Source organism: Pelophylax lessonae (genome assembly GCF_965119305.1).
Source record: "Pelophylax lessonae genome assembly, chromosome: 1".
In the NCBI taxonomy this organism is placed as follows: domain Eukaryota; kingdom Metazoa; phylum Chordata; class Amphibia; order Anura; family Ranidae; genus Pelophylax; species Pelophylax lessonae.
In genome coordinates, this window is record NC_138768.1 from 387,434,540 (window position 1) to 387,455,547 (window position 21,008).

The following is a 21,008-nucleotide window of genomic DNA, read 5'->3' on the forward strand; positions in this document are numbered from 1 at the left end:
AATCCATACCAGACCCAAGTTGCACTCATCTCAAGTCAGATCCTGTTTATTAAAGTCTGACTGATGTCTGACCAATGTTGCAGGGCAAAGTCGGATCGGAAGTCTTGGGACTTTCATGTCAGAGCACTGTAAACCTAGCCCTATAGGGGATAGTAAAAAAAATAAGGGATTAGAACCTGTCAGATTCCAATGAGAGCCGTCCTAACTGGTCCGACATGTGTCGGTCGTATTTTGGAAAAGGTTTCTGTACTACTTTGGTCCAAATTTGGTCCGATTTCAGCCCATTGAATATCATTAAAGTCGTATCCAAATTGGGTTAGCATCTAAACTGATCTGACTTGTGACGTGCAACTTGTGCTCAGAGGCAATGTTAGCACTGCAAAATGCATTAAAAAAAAAAAAACACAAATCCATACCAGACCCAAGTTGCACTCATCTCAAGTCAGATCCTGTTTATTAAAGTCTGACTGATGTCTGACCAATGTTGCAGGGCAAAGTCGGATCGGAAGTCTTGGGACTTTCATGTCAGAGCACTGTAAACCTAGCCCTATAGGGGATAGTAAAAAAAATAAGGGATTAGAACCTGTCAGATTGTATAATATAGTACATAAAAGTCATAAAGAGATGAAAAGAAAGGAACAAGTAAAATTTAGTTAGTAAGTTCATGTGGAGGGTGTTCCCAAAGCCTCAGATCAAAGATCAAATCCGATCAGATTAAAGGATCCCATGCCATGTCAAATTTGGTTTGGTTGTTATGAAGGGTGTATGTGAGTTAATCATTAATTATATGCAACACCCCCAATCCAAATCCAGCATCGTGCAATGGCAATTCTCGCTGCCAGAATCATATAAGAGATTAATCTTTTGCCTGTCTTTGGAACTCCAAGGGGAATCTTTGGAATATGTCAAATTCAGGTGATCTCGGAACCTAGATGTACTCACCACTAAGTAACCCTTAGGTTCCCTACTGTATCTAATCTGATCTTTAGTAACTAGCAGATCTTAAATCCTACTATCTTTAAAACCTACTAAGCCTTAAAATATGATTAACAGCCCCTAATCTAACAGATTGACAACACTAAAAGTAGGATGACATAGTAACCCAATGCATGCATTGTAGACAGGCAGCAATCTGACATTAGCACTAACTCTACATGGTCATATAGATATTTACTTGAGGTGATCACTTTAGTTGCATATTTTATCTTTTTGCCAGAACTGTCCTGAGGAATTACTAGAGGTTGCCATTACTGCATTCATTTTGTAACTACTATGTTTTTTGGATGTTATTCTTTTGGTAGCAATGCTGTTCAAATATTGATTTTTCTGGATTAAATATATGACATCCTCCCAGTCATGCATTTTGCGCACCCCCTAGGGGCCACACTATTGGGGCTGGTGCTAGTACCATGTGATCTCTGTGACCAATCACAGCGACCACATGACAGTGGTACAAAATGAATGGTCTATAATTCATAACCATTCTATTACTATTGTACTACTATTGTGTTGAGCTCTGTGATTGGTCACAGCGATCACATGATACAGACAGGGCCAATCACAATGCATCTATACCATGTAAGAGTTGTGGCCAATGACAGCTTTACAATAGTACACAATAAATGAATGGATGCCATTCATAAAAATGATTGCTTATAACAGTGGACATCGCTGTTATAACAAAACTGTAAGTGATGAACAGAAATAAATTAACAGTAAACAATTATCACCCTTACAGCATATTTTAGTAATTGAGAACAGAGTTAATATGGTAGCTGGTGTCTGCACAGGAAATAATCAAAGGATTCCTGTGCTGGTCTGATAACAGAAAACAGAACATTGCTGTTATAGCTGATCTGAGGGTTAAAAGTGATTAAAAGATTTGTTTGGTCTTCTTACTGAGGAAAAACCTTATCTAGAGTATAAGAAAAATGGATAAGCAAAGCTGAATGCTTTGTGCAACAAAACTATTTGTGCTTTAACTTTTATGCCATTGAAAATTTTTATTTTAAACATTTGTTTGCTGGATTTTCTAGGCACTAGAGGAAGTAACTACTGAATCACAATGGTCTAGAACATTAATTCCCATTAAAACACTTACATGAAACAAACATTTAGGTTTTACTAGAGTGTGTGTATAGCTTCATTCCACATTAAAGAATTTGCTTTGCCTAATCTGTTAGAATGGAAATACCTGAATGTACTGCTAAGAGATTTATCTCAACTATTCTCAAGACTTTGACAGCTCTGAGATAGGCAAGTCCCAGTAGTTATAAAAGAAGCCACTCTGAGCACAAAGTAGTGGAAAAAATCACTGTTCTGTCAAGTCAGGTATGCCAAATAACATTGTAATACCATTATTAGGAAGTCGTTTCTCCTTGCAATATCCATTAACCTTTACCGTGCCATGTCCTATAAACAGCTTTAGTGTCCTATGGTATTGTGCTTCACTTCAGCCCACTACTTAAAATTACAACTGAGAATAATGTGATTATGTACTGTCTTTATACCTGGCATAATTAAACTGAAACTCAACTTTATCCACAAACATAATACGTAATGCTGGCTAGTTAATTGATATGCTTTGTAAACAAACATTTATCAGTTATTTGTTTTGCATGATGCACACTGTAAGTTGTAATGTATGCATTCAAATTTTTTATTTATTTATTTATTTTTATTTTTTTTGGGGGGGGGGGGGTGTGGCTGAGTCAGACAGCTCCTGCACAGACCGGCTCACCAGGCAGATTTTAAGCCACACAGGGTCCTTTAAAACCCCTCATATTCATTGATTCATCGCCCAGCTACTGGACATCACAGACATGGCATCTAAGAAGAAAAGGGGTCCTCAGAAACCGGGGAGGATGACAGATTTGTATCCCACGCTGTGGCGCTTCAGCTTTCAAGATGGTGCCGGCGGCGTCCCGAGCCACACACATGACTACTCACAGCCCCGAGGCCCTACGCTCAACCATCCATCCCAGGGAACCCTTCCTCTCAGTGCCAGCGGTGGGATGAGATCTGGATCATCCTCACCTTCCTCAAGCCCAGCTAAGACAAAACCCAAGCTGCAGAGGGAAGACATGCTGCATGAGTGCCACAAATAATGCCCTTGAGCTTACTAGAGTACTGCAGGACTCTGTACTGGAATTCCCCACTAGGAACCAGCCAGTATTGGATACTACTTTGAAAGACATGTTGGTGTTCCTCTGTGCAACCATCCATGCTGATATTCTCTCCCTGGCACAGCAATTCAAGCCTGAGGTAGCAGAGGTATCACAGCAAGTTACCCACATAGAGAATAAAATGGTAGAATTTGCAGCCACCTTTAACGAGATGGTAGACTCTTGCAATGAAAGAGATAAGGAAATACACTGGGTCAAGTCAAAACTAGCTGATTTGGAGGATAGATCCAGACGCAACTTTGTAAAAATAAGGAGAATCCCTGAATCAGTGAAACAGCAACATCTAAATGCATACTTTACCAATATATTGCGGGACACTATCCCTGATGCTTCTATGGAAGATTTTCTAATTGACTGCATCCAAAGATTGCCCAAGCTCAAGCATTTCCTTGACAATGTGCCATGGGATACCATCATCAGAATACACTTTTTCATATTAAAGAGAAGCTGTTGGCAGTGGCCAGAAGACCTCCCAGCATTCACCATGCAACAAAGAAGGTAACTAGCATCCATTACCAATCCGCTCTACAGCCATCACATCCCCTACAGATGGATATAACCGTCAAAATTGATAATCACAAAGGGCAACTCCACTTATGCCATCACGACGCTGAAAGAAGGCCTGCGTCTTCTGAGGGAATGGAAAATCCAGGATCCACAGCCTAGCACCAAGACCGCATTTACCAGTTTGCCCAAAAACACTCAAACTGGTTCTGATGTAGATTCAGGATAACCCTGTGCCAGCATTATCACATATGTTTCCTATAGCTCTGGTGAGCCTCTGGAAGAATGTTTATTGCTGCCCATCAACCCCAGCAGTATAGCGGAATAATATGTATAGATTACCTGGAACTTTCTAAGGCTGCTCAACTCATTGACACTCAGTACCGCACCAGCCACGAACCAAAGAGGGACTCTCCATCAAACGTAAGATATATATACAGCCTTGCCAGATAGCTTACTATCGATAATACTAGTATATCTAAGAGAGAAAATTATTATGGCCTTCAAAATATTGTCTCTTAATGTGAAGGGCCTAAACAGCCCAACAAAACATAGCATGACATGGTCTGAAACGAAATGTCTAAATTGTGATGTACTTTGCCTTCAGGAGACCAATTTTTTATCCCAAAACCCGCCACCCTTTAATAACTGTAAATTTCCAAACATCTACTTTTCAACTCCCCAAAAAAGAAGGCAGGGGTGGCTATTGCGGTGAGGGACTCGGTCTCCTTTAGGCAACTGGATGTGATTTGTGATGACCTGGGTAGATATGTTGCTCTTTTCTGTGAGATCAACAGCAGTGTATATACCCTAGGCAATGTATACCTCCCCAATGTTCAGCAAACTTAGATACCTTAACAAAATATGGAAAAAGGTTCTGTCCATACGTCAAGGACACGTAATTGTATGCAGGGATTTCAATGCCATTCCGAACCTATCACTGGACTGTACTACCCCAGCTAAAACCAACAGAGCTAGAACGAGGCTCACAAATTTTATGTCCTGCTCCAGTTTGTTTGACGTATGGAGATGCCAGCATGCCACACAAAGGGACTTTACGTACTTTTCACATGTACACCATACATACTCCAGAATAGATCTATTTCTAGTAGACAAATTCTTACCTAAAAATCTGTATATCTGAAATCCACACCATCACTTCTATCATGCCCCTATATCCATGATGGTGGAGGAGACCCGAGCCAAAACGAGGGCTTACAGATGGCGAAATGATGTATTCATACTTTCCCATCCACAATTTAAACAAGAAATAACCAAACCCCCTACAGAGTACTTTAAACTTAATGCCCCCTCTGTGTCAGATCCCTTCACACTGTGGAATTCCCACAAAGTAGCAATTAGGGAAATTTTAATTCAAATCAGTAGTAGGGTAAGAAAACAAAGGTCGCGTTACCTTAAAAACCTCTTTGAGGAAATCCAGACCTTGGAAGCAGACAATAAACAGACCTCTTCCCAACTAACCAGAGAATGGCTCTTTTCGGCAAGGCAGGAGTTATGTTCATTACTGATTAGAGTTGAGCGAACACCTGGATGTCCGGGTTCGGCGGGTTCGGCCGAACTTGAAAAAAAAGTCCAGGTTCGTGACCCGAACTTAACCCGAACTTTACCTCGAACCCCATTGAAGTCAATGGTGACCCAAACTTTTGAGCACTAAAATGGCTCTAAAAAAAACATGGAAAGGGCTAGAGGGCAGCAAAATCTTCTTAAGAGCATGGCAAGTGCTCTGCAAACAAATGTGGATAGAGAAATAACTTAAAATAACATAAAAAACATAAAAATAAAAAATAATCATCTTGATCTAGGAGGACGAGGCCCATATGGAGTAGGAGGTTGAGGTGGCGGTGGATGTGGCGGTGTAGGTGGAAGTGGCGGTGAAGGAAGGCGAGGTAGCCAACACTGGTTTTTGTTTTTAATTTTAAATTTCATTTTAAATTAGGGTACACCCCAAAAGAGTGAGAAAGATCAAAAATACAACAATGGCTGGGTAAGGCCGGTATACATGTCTATTCTGCACAAGGTACGGACAAGTCCTGTGGGATCCATGCCTGGTTCATTTTAATGAACGTGAGCTTGTCCACATTGGCTCTGGAGGGGCGGCTGCGCTTGTCTGTGATAATGCCCCCAGCCATGCTAAATACACGTTCAGATAATACACTGGCTGCAGGGCAGGCCAGCACCTCCAAGGTGTAAAGGGGAAGCTCAGGCAATGTGCCCAATTTGGAGACCCAGAAGTTGAAGGAGGCAGACCCGTCATTCAGTACATGTATAGTACGTAAGGAACGGTAAGGAACTGTATATGGTATATGGCAAGGAACGGTATGTGTCCCTGGTTGTGGGCCGGGCTCTCCCAAAGCTGTCTAAGTTCTGAGGCCTTCTGGTAGGGGGTGCACTGGTCTTGCCAGGGACCGGGATTCTGAAAATCCTGTGGTGTATATGCCCCTTGAGTGGCAGTCCAGGGGTGCCATAATTCACGGTGGATGGCAATACTATGAGTATGGCACCAAGGACACTGCACTTCCTACACACGTTTTTCACACCTGCCTCTAGGGCCAGGCCTTTTGGTCAGGAGTCAGGACCAGAGGAAGTTTTTATTCCTGGCTGAAGGGCCTGCCATTGTATTGTAACGTGGCACTAACCTTGCACTTCTCCACTATCCTTTTCCTCACCTTTATGTGTTGTGTGTCTCACGTTTTGTGTTTTTTATTGTGGAGGTACACTTTATTTTGCACAGCGTGATTAGTAGAGTGTAGATCCTTGGGCCTGTCCCTGAAAGTCTTGGGAGGGGGTGGATATGGCCTTTTGGCTTGGTTTGCCCTCTCTCATGAGGTCTCTCTTCGGGAGAGCCCCGCCTAGTACTTGGGGTGGTCAGTTTCAGCAGACCCCCTAAAGAACGGGGCTGGCCAGGTTAGCCAGTGTAAATACCCCAGTCCCTGTCAGGAGCCTTGCGCCCCGGGGGATCAGGTTCAGGGACCATGTTTACACCCTGTGCACTTTTTGTGTTTCACTTCTTTGGTGTGCACTTTTTTTATGTACCCACCGGGTGATAGTCTGAGTGTGTTCACACACCCCACGGGCTTCAAAAAAAAAAACAGCTGGTGGTCCTGGTTGTTGTGACGTGCCGACAAACCTTTTCCACATTTCATACATGCTAACCCTGCCTTCTGAGGTGCTGGCGGTGCCCTGGCTGCATTGGCGACCTCCTCCTCCTCTGCCTTTGCCTTGTGCTTCCACTGTGCCCCCGCTGTCAGGTGAGAATGCCACCAGCATTGCTTCTCGACCTTTTGGCTAAGATCAAGTGTAGTATCTGTTGTTATCTGTTATCTGGGTGCCACCCTGCTGTGAACATGGTTCTCCTCCTCCATCTCCTCCTCCTCATCCTCCACCTCATCATCCTCCAGAACTGTGCCCTTGCTGGACAAATGTGTACCTGGCGTTTGTGGGTCCAGGAACCCACCCACGGAGCCACTTGTGAATGACTGCCCTGAAAGCCTTGGAAATGATCACTGCTCCAGATGCTGAGGCTGTAGAGGATGAGGAAGCGGAGTAGGAGGAGTTAGCAACAGGAGGCAAACTGAAGCACCCTGCAATCCTCGGTGGTGGCAGGAGATGCGCCAAACAAATTTAAAGGTTGTATCTCACAGTAACATAATCAGCAAACGCTGCAAAATTATTAATTTTCCCCTAAATGGGTGTTTATTGAATAGCAGATTAGAATAACAGTATCTAAAAGGGTGTATCTCACACGTACAGATACAGACTAAGCCGCAATGTAATATCTTTCTTTCCCCTAAATGGGTGTTTATTGAATAGCAGAATAGAACAACAGTATCTAAAAGGGTGTATCTTACACGTACAGATACAGACTAAGCCTCAATTTAATATCTTTCTTTCCCCTAAATGGGTGTTTATTGAATAGCGGAATAGAACAACAGTATACAACAGGCGTATCTCACAGTAACATATGCAGACTAGGCCGCAATTTAATTTTTTCCCCTAAATTAGTGTTTATTGAATAGCGGAATAGAACAACAGTATACATCGGGTGTATCTCACAGTAACATATGCAGACTAGGCCGCGATTTAATTTTTTTTCCCTAATTGGTTGTTTTTTTTGAATAGCGGAATAGAACAACAGTATACAACGCGTGTATCTCACAGTAACATATGCATACAAGGCCGCAATTTAATTTTTTTTTTTCCCTAAATGGGTTTTTATTGAAAAGCAGAATAGAACAACAGTATACAACAGGTGTATCTCACAGTAAAATATGCAGACTAGGCAGCAATTTTTTTTCCCCTAAATGGGTGTTTATTGAATAGCGGAATAGAACAACAGTATCCAAAGGGTGTATCTCACAGTAACGTATGAATTAATTTTTTTTTCCCCTTTAATTGGTGATTTTTGAAGAGCAGATTAGAACACAGCAATGTCTAAAGGCTTTATCTCACAGTAGCATATAAATAAAAAAAAAAAAAAAATGTTTTCCCTTTAACCATTTTACGTCTGCTCACTGTGCTGCTACTGCGGCACAGTGGCTCGTTATCGTCTGGCGACATAGACCAGACATTCCCCTACCTCGGCGGCGCGCTGTAACGCTCCTGCGTTTCTTATATGGTGTGGATTTTCAGCTGCAGAAATAGTTCCACGTCAGTAGTCATGTAAGAGATATGCTGAGATACCTTTCCCAACCTCAATGACTCATCATGTGTGGAAGGTCTTATTTCAGCCAGTAAATACACACAATTAGCAAGCTGGTTCCTAGAGTGACTTTATGTATGTGGTAACACAATGATGAAGGTTGAGGGATAGGTTGAGTGGAGGTGGTAGGTGATAGACACTTGAAGGTGAGACAGTAGCAGATGGATGCATGAAGGTTTAGCAATGTTGTATGGTAGCAGATGACAGAATAGCAGGTGGACATACAAAAGAGATCAACCCAGTGCAGAAAAGTAGCAGTAGTCTCAAGAGCTAGCAATCTAGTTATGCAGTTGTGATAAACAGTCTTTACTATGCAGAGCTAGATAGTGTAAGCTTAGTATAAGTTTATAGAGAATTCCCCTGCGGGGTACTTAGCACTATTAGCGATACAGCCGAAGGGTGGTTCAGGAGAGGCGGATGATCCAGTAGCGGGATACAGGGATCAGCGCAGCGAGGTTCCGTCAGCGAAGTAAGCTTGCAAGCATGGAAGCTTCAAGCAAGGTTAGCATCCAAGTAATTGTGTTTGAACGAACACATGTGAGTGAGAACCGACGCCTTAAATAGCCATCTAGTCCGGCGCTGGGTGATGACAGCTCCAGTCTTAAAGGTGTATGCGCACCTTTCCAAAAGTAAATGGTGGGGCGCATACACTTGTGGAAAGTGTAATTTAGGGTACCAAAGGTACCAGAACATTACAATACCCCCCCTTAAGGCCTGCTCCTGAAGGCCTCTTGAGCTGGTTTGTCTGGGTATCTCGCATGAAATTTGCGGATTAATCTAGGGGCATGTATGTCAGAGGTGTTTAGCCAGGTGTCGTCTTGGGGCCCATAGTTCTTCCATCTAACCAAGTACTGAAGTCTTCTTCTGTAGATACGAGAATCCAGAATCTCTTTTATCTCGTATTCTTCTCCACCTTCAACTTGTACAGGAGGGGGAGGTGGAATATTAGGCCTTATTCCTTGGTCCGGAACATGGGGTTTCAGTAGCGACACATGGAAAACGGGATGGATTTTTAGGTCCATTGGCAATGTAAGCTGCACTGCAGCTTTTCCAATAAGTTTCTTGATTGGGAAAGGTCCCAAGAACAGAGGTCCAAGCTTTTTGCTAGGGATCTTCAGTCTCAAGTTTTTTGTTGAGAGCCAAACGAGGTCCCCGATAGTATACTGTGGAGAAGGTCTTCTACGAAGATCATAGTACTTCTTTTGTTGACTGTGAGCGTGTGCAATGGTAGTATTTAGTAAACCCAGAGAATCCTTTATTTGGGTAAGATAGTCTGAGGCTACTGGGTTATTTGAAGGAAGGATGCGTGGAGGGAGAATAGAGGGATGGAACCCATAGTTCAAGTAGAACGGACTCTGCTTGGTCGTACTGTGGGTTGCGTTGTTGTAGGCAAATTCTGCCAGGGGGAGAAGATCCAACCAATCATCCTGTTGGTAAGAAGTGTAACAACGTAAATACTGCTCGATGCATTGGTTGACTCTTTCAGTCTGTCCGTTGGTCTGCGGATGGTAAGGAGAAGTGAGCTTCCGCTCAATCCGTAGTATGTGACATAGTTCTTGCCAGAATTTAGAAATAAATTGGGATCCACGGTCAGACAGAAGAGTTTTTGGGATACCATGTAATCTGAAGACATGTTTCATCAGGAGTTCTGCCGTTTGTTTGGACGAAGGTAGTCTGCTAATAGCAATGAAATGTGCCATCTTTGTCAGATGGTCCACTCACACCAAGATGGTATTAAATCCTTTGGAAGGAGGCAATTCTACGATGAAGTCCAATGACAAAACCTCCCATGGAGTTTGGGGTATTGGTAAACTGCATAGTAGACCGGATGGTCTCGTAGTGTCAGTTTTGGACCTGGCACAGACATTGCATGAAGAGACGAATTTTTGTATAGATGTTTTCATGTCAGGCCACCAGAATTGCAGAGAAATCAAATTGAAAGTCTTTGTCATACCCATATGTCCTGCCATAGGCACATCATGCGATAATTCCAAGATCTTGGTGCGTAGGGTAGGTGGTATGTAAAGTTTGTCGTTGTAGTAGAGGAAGCCCTCTGCATCAGTATTTAGTTGTGGTGGGGGTGAATCCAAACTTATACCATGCAGAACCTCTTCCTTCAAGGAACGGACAACTCCAATAATGCGTTTGTGAGGTATTATAGGAACGGAAGGGATTTCAAAGTAGTTTTCTTCAGTTAGTCGTGATAGTGCATCCGCCTTTTTGTTCTTATCTGCAGGTGTGTAGGTCACTAGGAAGTTAAACCTTAGAAAGAATAGTGACCATCGTACCTGTCGATGCGAGAGAGTTTTGCTAGTCTGAAGATATTGGAGGTTTTTATGGTCCGTGTATATAATTATTGGTAATTGGGTGCCTTCGAGTAAATGTCGCCAATTCTCCAGAGCCAATTTTATAGCAAGCAGTTCCTTTTCACCCACGGGGTAATTTATCTCGGGACTGCTCAGGGATTTAGAAAAAAAAGCGACTGGATGAAGTGGTGAAGTGTGGGTAGGTCGTTGGGAGAGTATTGCTCCTACTGCCATGTTTGACGCATCTACCTCCAGAATGTATTGGAGGGATGGGTCTGGATGGTGTAATATGGGAGCGGAAGTAAACCTTGTCTTTAACAAGTGGAAAGCCTTATTTGCTTCTTCTGACCATTTAAATTGTATTTTTATGCTAGTGAGCTGTTTGAGGGGTCTCACAATAGCAGAAAAGTTTTTTATGAACTTCCTGTAGAAATTTGAAAATCCCAGGAATCGCTGTAGCGCCTTGCGTGTAGTTGGTGTAGGCCAATCCTGAATGCAGGATATTTTACTCATGTCCATCTCGATTCCTGTTTTGGATATGATGTAGCCTAGAAAGAGTACCTCATCTTTATGGAACAAGCATTTCTTCAGCTTCACATAAAGATTATGTGCAAGCAATCTCGATAATACAAGTCTTACATGTCTTATGTGTTCAGACAGGGTCCGTGAATATATAAGTATATCGTCCAGATATACCACAACACAGACATCTAGTAAGTCTTTAAAAATATCGTTTATAAATCGTTGGAAAACTGCAGGGGCATTGCATAGGCCGAATGGCATCACAAGATATTCGAACAATCCGTATCTAGTTCTGAATGCAGTCTTCCACTCGTGTCCATCACGGATTCGAATGAGATTGTATGCTCCTTTCAGGTCTAATTTTGAAAAATAGGTAGCTCCACGCACCTGCTCAATGAGCTCAGGGATAAGCGGTAGAGGATAGCGATCTTTTATTGTGATAGCATTCAATTTCCTGTAGTCGATGATAGGTCTGAGACTTGAATCTTTATTGCGAACAAAAAAGAGTCCTGCTGCTGTGGAAGAAGTGGAAGGTCTAATAAAACCTTTTTCCAAGTTCTCATCCAAATAGGTTTTGAGATGGGCAAGTTCATCCTGTGAAAGAGGATAAACATGACCGAACGGCAATTTGCTATTTGGGAGTAGATCAATGCTACAATCATAGTCTCGATGAGGAGGTAATGCTTGAGCATTTTTCTCAAGAAAAACCTCAGAAAGATCCTGATAACATAGTGGTGCAATCTCATCTGTCACCACAGACAGAATCTTCCCGGAAAACGGGAGGTTACACGTTTCCTCGCAATAACAAGAAGGGAAGGTCAAGGACCGTTTCTTCCAATCTATGGTTGGTTGGTGTGTGTGTAACCAGGGAAGTCCCAACACAATGGGAAAGTGGGGTGAAGGTATTAAATCGAAGGTAGAAGTCTCCCTATGAGACTCGTTAATAGTGACTAGAAGTGCTTGTGTCTGATCGGTGATCGGACCAGAGGATAACGGAACACCGGTAATAAGACTTACTGAGACAGGTTTGAGTTTAGAAATAATAGGAATTTTATTTAAAGCAGCAAAACATATATCCATATAATTTCCACAAGATCCTGTGTCAATCATGGCCTTAGTAGTAATCCTGTTCTGGTCCCACTGTAATGTCAAAAAAACAGAAATGTAGGGGTTAGTGAATGAAGTTGTCAATCCTCCTAGAGAGACATGTGAACACTCACCCTTCTTTTTGTTAACTAGGGGACAGACGTTTATCTTGTGATCCGGGGATGCACAGTACAAGCAGAGATTTTCATTTCGTCTTTTGGCTTTTTCCAGAGTTGATAGCGGTGGGCGTATGGTTCCTACCTCCATAGGAACGGGGTCAACGGCCGGAATCCGAGAGGAAACGGATAATGGCATTCCCATCTTTTCAGCCTTTCTTTCTCGTAGTCTTCTATCTATGGTAATACTGAGTTGTATTAATGCATCCAGGGTTTTTGGCAGATCCGCTCGGGCGAGCTCGTCCTTAACGGCTTCTGATAGGCCAAGCCTAAATTGGGTTTTCAGAGATGCATCATTCCATTCTGAATCAAGGGTCCATCTCTTGAACTCTGCGACAAAGTCTTCTACAGGCCTCCTTCCTTGTTTCAAGGATCTTAACTGAAGATCAGCAGTACTCTGCCTATTGGGGTCATCATATAGGCTGGTGAGCTCTGCCAGGAACAAGGCATAGGAGTTGAGAAGCTGGTCGTTTTTCTCAAAAAGAGAATCTGCCCAGGCTCGAGGATCGCTTGATAGGTAAGAAATAATAGTACAAACCTTAATGTGATCAGTAAGGTAGGTACGAGGTTTTAGCAAAAAAAAGTAACTCACATGCGTTTTTAAATTCGCGAAATTTTTTGCGATCGCCTGTAAATACCAAAGGGGGATTTATCTTGGGTTCAGGGGACTGAGCAGAGGTAAGTTGTGTCAGTCTAATTACCTGCTGCGACAGAGCCTGATTGTCTTCTTTTAATTCAGCAAGTGCGTGTATTAACGCAGATACTTGCTGTTTTAATTGTGTCACCTGAGTGGTTATTTCTGCTGAATCCATTTTTGGGTTTGTTCAATCTGTAACGCTCCTGCGTTTCTTATATGGTGTGGATTTTCAGCTGCAGAAATAGTTCCACGTCAGTAGTCATGTAAGAGATATGCTGAGATACCATTCCCAACCTCAATGACTCATCATGTGTGGAAGGTCTTATTTCAGCCAGTAAATACACACAATTAGCAAGCTGGTTCCTAGAGTGACTTTATGTATGTGGTAACACAATGATGAAGGTTGAGGGATAGGTTGAGTGGAGGTGGTAGGTGATAGACACTTGAAGGTGAGACAGTAGCAGATGGATGCAGGAAGGTTTAGCAATGTTGTATGGTAGCAGATGACAGAATAGCAGGTGGACATACAAAAGAGATCAACCCAGTGCAGAAAAGTAGCAGTAGTCTCAAGAGCTAGCAATCTAGTTATGCAGATGTGATAAACAGTCTTTACTATGCAGAGCTAGATAGTGTAAGCTTAGTATAAGTTTATAGAGAATTCCCCTGCGGGGTACTTAGCACTATTAGCGATACAGCCGAAGGGTGGTTCAGGAGAGGCGGATGATCCAGTAGCGGGATACAGGGATCAGCAATAACTTTTGCGCAAACCAATCAAAATACGCTTATTGTGATTTTTTTTTACCAAAAATATGTAGCAGAAAACAAATTGGCCTAAAATGTTAAAAAATTTAGATTTTTACATTTTTTGGGGGGAATTTCATATAAAAAAATGTGAAAAATATTGTTATTTTTTCAAAATTGTCGCTCTTTTTTTGTTTATAGCGCAAAAAGTAAAAATTGCACAGGTGATCAAATACCACCAAAAGAAAGCTCTATTTATGGGGGAAAAAAGGGCATCAATTTATTTTGGGTACAGCGTCGCACAACCGCGCAATTGTCCGTTAAATTAACGCAGTGTCGAATCGAAAAATATGGCCTGGTCAGGAATAGGGTAAAATCTTCCGGTCTTAAAGCGGTTAAGAATACGCTCATTGAGAATTTTTTTGTCAAAGACATGTAGCTAAATACATTTTGGCCTAAATATATGACACAAATTGAATATATTGGATATTTTTTAACTGTCAAAGTAGAAAAATATTGTTATTTTTTCAAAATTGTCGCATTTTTTTATTAATATCGCAAAAAATAAAAATCGCAGAGATGATCAAATAACACCAAAAGAAAACTATGTTTGTGGGAAAAAAAGGACATAAATTTTGTTTGGGTACGGCATTGCACGACCGCGTAATTGTCAGTTAAAGTTGCACAGTGCCAAATCGCAAAAAGTGGCCCAGACGTAAGACAGCAAAATCCTCCGGTGGTAAAGTGGTTAAATTGGTGATTTTTGAATAGCAGATTAGAACAGCAGTGTCTAAACGCTGTATGTGACAGTAAAATATGATGATTTTTTTTTTAAACCAGATTAAGCAGACACATATGCACTGAGCTTGTATTACATGGCTGCTACACGCCGCACCCCGCCCACCTAACAGTTTGGATACTGTTGTTGTTCTATTCCGCTATTGAATAAAAACCCATTTGAATGAAAAACTGAAAAATAATGATTTTCCCCTAAAAACTGAAAAATAATTATTTTCCCCTAAATTGGTGCTTTTGAATAGCAGATTAGAACAGCAATGTCTAAATGCTGTACGTCATAGTAAAGTATGAATGAAAAACTGAAAAATAATTATTTTCACCTTAAATTAGTGCTTTTTGAATAGCAAATTAGAACAGCAGTGTCTAAACACTGTATGTCATAGTAAAATATGAAGGAAAAAACGTTTTTTTGTTTAAATCCAGATTAAGCAGACACTTATGCACTGAGCTTGCACTACATGGCCGCTGCACGCCGCACGCCGCCAACCTAACAGACTGATAAAAGTTTTGTTTTTTTCTCCCTCCTCCTTACTGGGCTCAGGTCAGGGCAAAAAGATCGTGCACTGCACCCCCACACAATAAAATCGATGTAGATCTCTGTCTGATTAAAGAAGATTCTTCCTATTCTTTCCCTGAAAGCAATCTCCAGCCTGCCCCTACAATAATCTCCTATCTCTCCCTCAGCAGCATCAGGAACCTCTCACTACAGTAGTTAGAGCAGAGTGACGTGCGGAGCTACGTGACTCCAGCTTATATAGAGACTGGGTCACATGCTGCACTGGCCAATCACAGCCATGCCATTAGCAGGAATGGCTGTGATGGCTTCTAAGGGCACACTAGTTAAACGCTTGTTGATTGGTTGCCCTGCAGCTGTTGAAATCGTGCCAATAAAACCGTGCCAAAACATGAAATAAATTACCGAACAACGGACTGATCCCGAACATACAGTAGAATGTTCGGGTCCGTGTCCAGGTACCAAACACCCAAAAGTCCGGTATGATCCCGAACAATACAAGTCCATGTTCGCTCAACCCTATTACTGAAACATCCACATGACTCCCGTCCTAGATCCCTCAAGGCCCACTCTTACAATTATGGGAATAAAGTGGGCAAATTGCTAGCCAACCAACTAAAAGAGAAAATGACAAAACAAAAGATTGCATATCTTATTGACAAAGACACCAATGAAAAAAATTTATAACCCCAAAGGTATAGCAGATGCCTTCAGTAACTATCATGGCTCGCTATACAACCTTAAAACACATCCTGAGATGGTCCAACCATACACAGAACTCATAACCGAGTTTCTAGACTCAATCTCCTTACCATCCCTGTCATCCAAAGATCAGGATTCCTTCAACGCCCCATTTTCACCAAGGGAAGTGGAAATCCTCATAAATTCACTGCTCCACAATAAAGCACCTGGCCCAGATGGATACTCTTCCGAGTACTACAAACTGTTTCACCCAATTCTAATTCCTCATTTATTGCCGGTTTTCAATGCTGCTATTAATAATGCATCACTCCCCCCAGAAATGCTTTCAGCCACTATCATTACATTGAGTAGAAAAGTAAAAAAGGCGCTGGTATAGATATATTATTTGCACTGGATTAAGGGTTAGAGTGCTTAGTGCTAGTATGCAAATGAGGCTGCGAATATTCAAATTACAGTGCTAGCTTTTCTGTGCAAAATTGCTAAGAATGTTACCTATGAAATAGGTACTAATTAAACATGAAAAAACAAAATTATGCCCGCGCTACACAACGTGTGGTTAATCTGTGAAAAATAAGTATGAAGGTGTAATAATGTGCAGCTGCTGCAAACACTAAGAAAATCTTAGGAAATATGATGGAAACGAATTTATGCAGCGCTAGCTCCAATAATATTATCTTAAAGTGCTAAGTGCTAAATAGCATATATGCGATAATCAATAAATTATAAAGTGCATATAATGAATTAACATAAACACAAAGTGCTAAGTGCTAAATAACATCTATGCAATGACCAATAAATTATAAAGTGCATAAATCCACATAGGTGATTAAAAAAAGTCCAAGTGAATATTCAGTGCTTGAAAGAAAAAGTCCTTATTGTGATCCAATTAAGGTGCCAAAGTGCCAAATAATTCAGGTGCTTGCAAAGTGACAAGGTGCCCCTCAAGGTTCCCCACTCACCAGATTTCTGATATAAAAATGGATACTCATAAGCGAATATGTAAGGTAAGCATATACAGTGAACTCGTGTGGTGCCGCTCTCGGCGTGCGTTCCACACACAGGAAGTTCCTGACCAGAAGTGACGTTCGTCTGGTCCGCAACCGGAAGTGCATCAACGCGTTTCACCGTCAATACAGCGTCTTCAAAGACGGTTCACGGTTCACTGTATATGCCTGAACCAGAGGGGAATAGCTAGGGACTGAATGCGACTGACTGCTTTGCGACTGACTGCTCTGCAACTGACCGGGCTCTGCGACTGACCGGGCTGGGCGACTGTGAGTGTTGTGCGACTGTGCTCTATGACTGCGACTGACGAGGCTGTGCGACTGACCGGGCTGTGCGACTGATCGGGCTGTGCAACTGACCGGGCTGTGCGACTGACCGGGTTGTGCAACTGTGAGTGTTGTGCGACTGACCGGGCTGTGCGACTGACCGGGCTGTGCGACTTAGAGTGTTGTGCAACTGAGAGTGTTGTGCGTCTGACCGGGCTGTGCGACTGAAAGTGTTGTGCGACTGAGAGTGTTGTGCGTCTGACCGGGCTGTGCGACTGAGAGTGTTGTGCGACTGACCGGGCTGTGCGACTGACCGGGCTGTGCGACTGACCGGGCTGTGTGACTGACCAGGCTGTGCGACTGGGAGTGTTGTGCGTCTGACCGGGCTGTGCAACTGAGAGTGTTGTGCTGTCAAAAGTGAAGACAAATAAGTCACAGGGTCCTGATGAGATACACCCAAAATTATTAAAAGAGCTTAGTGGTGAGCTGGCAAAACCATTAACAGATTTATTTAACCAATCATTAGTAACAGGAGTCGTCTCGGAAGATTGGAAATTGGCAAATGTCGTGCCCATTTACAAGAAAGGTAGTAGGGAGGAATCGAGCAACTATAGACCAGTGAGTCTGACATCAATAGTAGGCAAATTAATGGAAACCCTTTTAAAGGATAGGATTGTGGAACATCTTAAATCCCATGGATTGCAAGATGAAAAACAACATGGGTTTACTTCAGGGAGATCATGTCAAACAAATCTTATATATTTTTTTGACTGGGTGACTAAAATAATAGACGGTGGAGGTGCAGTAGACATTGCATATCTAGATTTTAGTAAGGCTTTTGACACTGTCCCACATAGAAGACTTATCAATAAACTGCAGTCATTGAGCATGGACTCCCATATTGTTGAGTGGATTAGGCAGTGGCTGAGTGACAGACAACAGAGGGTTGTAGTCAATGGAGAACATTCAAAACAAGGTCATGTTACCAGTGGGGTACCTCAGGGATCTGTACTGGGACCAATTTTGTTTAATATCTTCATAAGTGATATTGCAAAAGGCCTCGATGGTAAGGTTTGTCTTTTTGTTGATGACACAAAGATATGTAACAGGGTTGATGTTCCTGGAGGGAAACGCCAAATGGAAAATGATTTAGGAAAACTAGAAGAATGGTCAGAACTCTGGCAACTGAAATTTAATGTGGATAAGGGCAAGATACTGCACCTGGGACGTAAAAACCCAAGGGCAGAATATAGAATATTTGACACAGTCCTGACCTCAGTATCTGAGGAAAGGGATTTAGGAGTAATTATTTCAGAAGACTTAAAGGTGGGAAGACAATGTAATAGAGCAGCACGAAATGCCAGCAGAATGCTTGGATGTATAGGGAGAGGTATAAGCAGTAGAAAGAGAGAAGTGCTTATGCCGCTGTACAGAACACTGGTGAGACCTCACTTGGAGTATTGTGCGCAGTACTGGAGGCCATATCTCCAGAAGGATATAGATACTCTAGAGAGAGTTCAGAGAAGAGCTACTAAACTAGTACATGGATTGCAGGAAAAAACTTACCAGGAAAGGTTAAAGGACCTTAACATGTATAGCTTGGAAGAAAGAAGAGACAGAGGGGATATGATAGAAACTTTTAAATACATAAAGGGAATCAACTCGGTAAAGGAGGAGAGCATATTTAAAAGAAGAAAAACTACCACAAGAGGACACAGTTTTAAATTAGAGGGGCAAAGGTTTAAAAGTAATATGAGGAAGTATTACTTTACTGAGAGAGTAGTGGATGCATGGAATAACCTTCCTGCAGAAGTGGTAGCTGCAAATACAGTGAAGGAGTTTAAGCATGCATGGGAAAGGCATAAGGCTATCCTTCATATAAGATAGGGCCAGGGACTATTCATAGGATTCAGATATATTGGGCAGACTAGATGGGCCAAATGGTTCTTATCTGCCGACACATTCTATGACTGAGAGTGTTGTGCAACTGAGAGTGTTGTGCATCTGACCGGGCTGTGCGACTGACCAGGCTGTGCGAGTGTTGTGCGACTGAGTGTCAAGTGAGTGTAGCGGAGTACCAGAGGGTGAGTTAGGAAGCCAGGAAACAGCCACACAGGACAGCCTTTAATTACTAAATCCCCATTAGATTAGATTAGTAGGTACAATGCCCGGCGGGTGTGGAAATGCACAAAATGTAAAGAAGGTTGCTTCCCAGGAAGCTAAGGTCCTGAATCTAGGGAGGCAGCTGACAACTAGGGATGATCGAACGGTTCGGGTCGACCATTGGTTCTGCCCAAACATTGGGTGTTCGAGGTTCGGCCGAATTTAGAACTTTTTGCCCAAAAAGATCGGAATTCGGCAACCAGAACCGCCCAAAATGCAATGCTTCAGGAAATGGGCTTTAAAAGCCCGTGATTGGACCAGAACCATTAGCAAAAGCCAATTGAGGGGGCAGGAGAATGCTAGGAATGTGATTGGAGTGACTAGGGGGTCCCTAGACCAATCATTAGTGAATACGCCCCCCAGTATATAAGGTCGCCCCCGCCATATTCCTAGCATTGTTATACTGGACATGGAAGAGAGTGGAAGCAGTTCTGTTAATTTTACTTTAAAAGTGTCATTTAGCTATTTATTAGTGTGAGGAAAGGGATATCTAGTGTAGTTAGAGTGCTCCTTTACACTTAAGTTAGCTTCAAAAATTTAGTTTCTGTAGGGAAAGTGTTAAGTGTAAGGGGACCGTAGTGTAGTGTAGGGTTAACTGGCAGTGACTGCTATGGCAGGGTGACAAAACCCTTCCATAGCAGGGTGACCGCTATAGAGAAATGATCATTTCTCTGAATTGCTTCGGCACACCCATATGGCTTCTCACCAGCCAAGCATTTTTTATGCTGCAGGGGCTGCCACTGCCAGTGCTTTTTTGAGGACATGTTTGATGTCAGACATGACATCTGAACATGTGTATAGGGGTATATATACACATATATGTCTGAATATATACCCCTAGACATATATAGGTGTGATAGTAGCAGAAATAAATGCTTGCGCTAATGAAATAATTTACAGTAATATATTTCTGCTACTATCACACCTATATATGTCTAGGGGTATATATTCAGACATATATGTGTACATATACCCCCTATACACATGTTCAGATGTTTTGCCTGCCTCAAAAGAACCCCAAAAAATGCCCAGGTGTGTTTTTGCTGGCATTTTTTGGGGGGTTTTGGAGGCAGGCAAAACATCTGAACTTGTGTATAGTGGTGTATATACCCACATCCATATATTTATATACACACCTAGACATATATAGGTGTGATAGTAGCAGAAATATATGCTTGCGCTAATGAAATCATTTACAGTAATATATTTCTGCTACTATCACACCTATATATGTCTAGGTGTGTATATAAATATATGTATGTGTGTATATATACCACTATACACAAGTTCAGATGTTTTGCCTGCCTCAAAAGAACCCAAAAAAATGCCAAAAAAACGCTAACGTCAAAAAAAAATGCCCAGGTGTGTTTTTGCTGGCATTTTTTGGGGGGTTTTGGAGGCAGGCAAAACATCTGAAATTGTGTATAGTGGTGTATATACACACATCCATATATTTATATACACACCTAGACATATATAGGTGTGATAGTAGCAGAAATATATGCTTGCGCTAATGAAATCATTTACAGTAATATATTTCTGCTACTATCACACCTATATATGTCTAGGTGTGTATATAAATATATGTATGTGTGTATATATACCACTATACACAAGTTCAGATGTTTTGCCTGCCTCAAAAGAACCCAAAAAAATGCCAAAAAAACGCTAGCGTCAAAAAAA